The following is a 4,676-nucleotide window of genomic DNA, read 5'->3' as shown; positions in this document are numbered from 1 at the left end:
TAAAAAAATTAAAAAAAAAAAAAAAGAACAATGTAAGGAAACCACCAGAACGTGGAGGGAACCTCAGGAGTGGGACTTGATTACAACCTGCTCTCCCTTACTGCTCTCCTTGCAGGGCATGGTGGCCGTGTCCGGCAGTCTGTCCGTGCTTCTGGATTCCATCATCTGTGCGCTTGGCCCCTTGGCATGTCTGACCACACAACTACCTGAACTGAACGGCTGTCCCAAGCAGGTCTTGGTGAGTTTTCCCTGTGTTCCTTGGAGTTTTTCAGCCAGACCCCTCAGGAGCCACAGAGGCCCTGCCTCCACGAGCTCTGAGGGCACAAGCTCACGAGGCTTCCTGGCGGATGGCACGCCCTCCATGTATTGACCCAAGAACACAGTCCTGGGCCACTGAATACATGCTGTGCTTTCCGTGCAGCTAGGAAAAGTGCCACTTCCCTGAACAGCCCTACGGAGAGACGCTTCCAGCCCCTGAGGGGCCGCACCTCCCGTCTTGCCCCTCTGCTCTTCTACACCCAGACGGAGCAGGAGGCTTCTGCCTCTTTTCCACGAGGATTAATGGGAGGAGTCCGCGGAAAAGCTCCTAGGGGAGCAGACGGCACGGTGCCGGCTTCACTCTCTCACTCTCAGTTTCCTCTCTCCTCTCTCTCCTCTGAACAAGGAAATAGGGCTCGGGGAACTAAGGTAAAGTACTCTGCAGCTGAACCTTTTCCCTTGTTTTGCAGTCAAACACATTAGACAACATTGCTTACATCATGCCTGGACTGTGACAGCGAGGAGCCCCGGGACAGAGACCTCGTCCTCCCCATTGCTGGTGTGTGTGTATGTGGGTGCTCCAGATCGCTGGTCTCCGGGCACAGGCTTCGAATTTTTATATATATACATATACATATACATATATATAATGTACAATATATACATAGGACTGTAACTACTTTGCTTTTAATAATTTTATGAAATGGCAAAGGTTTAGCCAAGAGGAAACCTTGGCATGAATATGGACTTGGGATTCTTTTTTCTCCTGTGGTGGATCAATCTGCCTTAAAAATCAATGAAACTTGGGGGCTGGGGGCTTGTTCTGGGTGCCAAGGGCATCTCTTTATGGACAGCTAAAAATGTGATTTTTTTTTTCCAACTCAGTTGTACCTCCAGACCCATCACTGACCATTTGCCTTACCTGTCTCACAGTCTGAAATGTAATAGGAAAGATTATGGGAAGATGCCAGTTGACTGAAAGTACAAAGCCTTGCAATGTGAAGTGACCTAGGTTGGAGGTGATAAAATCGTTCCCATCTCCCAGTTACTTCAGTGGCTTAGGTGAACTTTGTAGGGGTTCATTCCGTTTCCTGCTATACCAGTGTCCATGTCTCAAAATTTATCGTAATCTTTGGTACCATTAGCAGCCTCAGTAGGGCCCAGGAGTTACGTGAGCCCCAGCAGCGTGAAACACCTTGGAGAGAGGGTAACGCTGTCGCTGCACAAGTTGAACATGTATTGTGAGCAGATCCAGAATATTCCATCTGCAGAACTAATTGCTGGTATCTTCCATCGGTGACATTCGCTTAGCCACCGAGTCCTCACAGGTTTTGCTGCTTAGTTGCTTGATGGCTGTGGAAGATGAACTTGGCCCAGCGTGATTCTTGGGTTCATCCGATTGGCTCCCCTGGTGGGCAGATACCCAGTGTTCTGCATTCCACACATAAGTGAATTGCAAAAAGAGTACTCAATTCTCATGTAGGTTTATTTATGTGCGCTCGTGACTGTGTGTTTTAATTATGTGTATTTAACTCTTTAAAATCTCTTAGATTTTAATTTATCCTGTAAATTTCTGTATATATAATTTAATAACAAAAGCCTCCACCAGCAACAGCATGTGGAAGATACAGATTTGTCATTTCTTCCCTCCTCCTTTCCTCTGATCCCCTCTGAAAACTCCCAGATCATCTACATTTTAAGGTATCGTGCCTCATAAAAGGAATCATTATGTCAGGATTCTAATTCTTTATAATTCAATAATGTCAAGAAAGTAAAATTAAAAGGAATGTTACCATTCCCAGCTGCCCACTTTTCCAAAGAACCAGACTTTTGCTTCCCAGTTCCAAAGAAGACAGCTGAGCACTTGAGGGTTGTTTTTCAGTTTGGTGTGGGGTTCCAGCCAAAACTAAGCTCCAAGGGGACTGTGATTTCTTCCCTGGCCGAGGCAGAGGGGACTGTGCTTTCTTCCCCTGGCCGGGGCAGAGGGGACTGTGCTTTCTTCCCCGGCCAGCCGAGGCAGAGCGCTGCAGCATGGAAGTAGATCTTTGAGGACCCTGCAGCCAGCCCACATCCTACTTCATCCCTTCCCTCCTCCCCACCGTGTGGCCCCAGGGCTTCCTTTCCCAAAGGTGCTCTAGCTGCTGATAGGCCCTCAGCTCGGAGCAGTGGTGAAGTTTAATTGGGGAAACAGAAGGAAACGGGTATGTTTGGGAACCTAAATCAGTAAGAGCAGATCTGGGTTTGATTGCCTGTGTTAGACCCCATGCCACACCTCATCTGTACCCGTGGAAGTTTCCTGTCTGACACAGGGTATCAAGGAGGGGCCTGGGAGACCTGGAGAAGTACGGAAGAGGTCAGTCCTGCCCCTGTCCTTCGTGCACGTTAATGAAATCCCAGTGAGGACCTGCTTTTTGTTTGTTTGTTTTCCTTTAAAACCCAACCCTTATTGTATTTGTATTTAAATTTGTACACATTTGTATAATAATCTGTACCTTGTGGTATTTGGTACTATTAGAGGAAAAACTTTGGATTCAGACCTTCTTGCAGTTTTTATATCATTGTTTTATTTTGTTTTTTAAATAAATTCTAGCGGTTTGATCCAAATCCCATTACAGTTGTATAAAGAAATAAAATTTTGTACTTATATTATTAAAAATCACATTTTTAATATTTTTAGTCCTGTCTCAGGTTATCCTTTCCCTGTTGCTGACCAGCTTGCTTTGAAATTCTAAAACCTGTCGTTTTTCACCTACATCGGACCATGATTTTTATTTTTAAAGACAAATCTCTGGAATAGAGGGCAACTTTCTGATCTTAACCATTTTTCTCACTGCCATCTTGCTCTGTCTCTATTAACTATTTACATTGCAGTCTCTCATGTTCTCTCCCTTGCAAACTAAAAACGAGCAGCTCTGATAAGAGAAGCCCTATTCACTGGTAAATGAAGTTGTGCGTGCGCTTCAGTGTTGGTCTAACTCAAGAAAATATCAGTCGTGTATTAAGGGTCACATCTAAATCATGTGCTTAACCATGATATATTTCATTGCTGTTTCAGGCCTGTCCTGACCTGATGAACGATGTTGGACAGGTCGTTTAGTCTTTATGGACGTCCACAGTCCTACCAGTAAAATAGCGGTAAGGTCCCTCCCGCCTCGCAGCCTGCGTGAATGTTTAGTAATATTGTGAACATTTAATACATGGACATTTGACCTCTCAAGGTAAAAAATTTCAATGCAAACACAAAGTGTTCCTAGTCCTGAAGAGGGAAATATTCAGTCAGTGGGAAGACTGACCTCTTAGAAAGAGGCTGTAAGAAAGAGACCAGTGCTGCTGAATGACTGTTAAGGAATGATTTGCATGTTTTCTCACAGTCAGTCCTCCCACCAGCCTCACGAGTTTTATCCCCCGTTACACATGAGACCAGTGCAGAAAAGTACTTTTCCTGAGGTCATACAGCTCGTACAGGGCAAAGCCACGAGCGGCACGCAGGAACAGCTCACCCGGGGCCTAGGCTCTCTTCTGCCCCGAGCCACTTGCAAAGTTGGATCCTCTATGGAATTCCTCCGAATCCTTCTCTATTATCTACAGTCCTGAGCACATGGTAGAAAAACTACCTGAAACTTCTTCATTGTTCAGATGTTCTCTTGTCCTGGCTGGCTTTAACTATACGGGCCTCGCCTTTCTCATCACACTTCTGTCTTCCAGCTGCGGAGGCAGAGGATCGTGACTTTTATCTAAAAGTACTTGAGGGGTGCCTGGGTGGCTCAGTCGGTTAAGCATCCAGCTCGTTGATTTCAGCTCGGGTCATGATCTTGTGCTTCAGGAGTTTGAGCTCTGCCTCAGGCTCTATGCTGATGCTGCAGAACCCGCTTGGGATTCTCTCTCCCTCTCTCTCTGCCCCACACACTCGCTCTCTCGTGCGCACTGTCTCTCAAAATAAATAAATAAACTTAATTTAAAAAATAAAAATAACAAAAGTACTTGAAGGATGTAATAGATTACATTTATGCAGAATGTGAGTCTTAGGGGACTTAACCATTTTTACCCACAAGCAGGCATTGATATCAATATTACTAAAACATTTAAAAAATTAAAAGCAGATTGTTTACTAACTGAATTTGTTCCTTGCTAGCAAACACTTTTTTTTTTTTTTTTTAAGTAAGCTCTATGCCCAACATGGAGCTTGAATTCAGGATGCCGAGAACAAGAGTCACATGCTCTAACTGACCGAGCCAGCCAGGTGCCCCTTAAAAAATTAAAAGCAGATTGTTTACTAACTGAATTTGTTCCTTGCTAGCAAACACTTTTTTTTTTTTTTTTTAAATAAGCTCTATGCCCAACATGGAGCTTGAATTCAGGATGCCGAGAACAAGAGTCACATGCTCTAACTGACCGAGCCAGCCAGGTGCCCCTTAGCT

General features: G+C 44.8%; 1 long non-coding RNA gene across 1 annotated transcript; it reads left to right on the top strand.

Annotated features, from left to right (window-relative positions):
• Nucleotides 1-119: 119 nt before the first annotated feature.
• LOC120227709 lies at nt 120-2,926 on the top strand. The gene is made up of 2 exons (XR_005527321.1): nt 120-238; nt 729-2,926. It is a non-coding gene; the product is annotated as an uncharacterized LOC120227709 (long non-coding RNA).
• Nucleotides 2,927-4,676: the final 1,750 nt, after the last annotated feature.

This window comes from Hyaena hyaena, unplaced genomic scaffold (genome assembly GCF_003009895.1).
Source record: "Hyaena hyaena isolate Hyena2069 unplaced genomic scaffold, ASM300989v1 scaffold_2890, whole genome shotgun sequence".
NCBI lineage: Eukaryota > Metazoa > Chordata > Mammalia > Carnivora > Hyaenidae > Hyaena > Hyaena hyaena.
The sequence above is the reverse complement of the archived record's forward strand: the minus strand, read 5'-3'. Positions and strand labels throughout refer to the sequence as shown.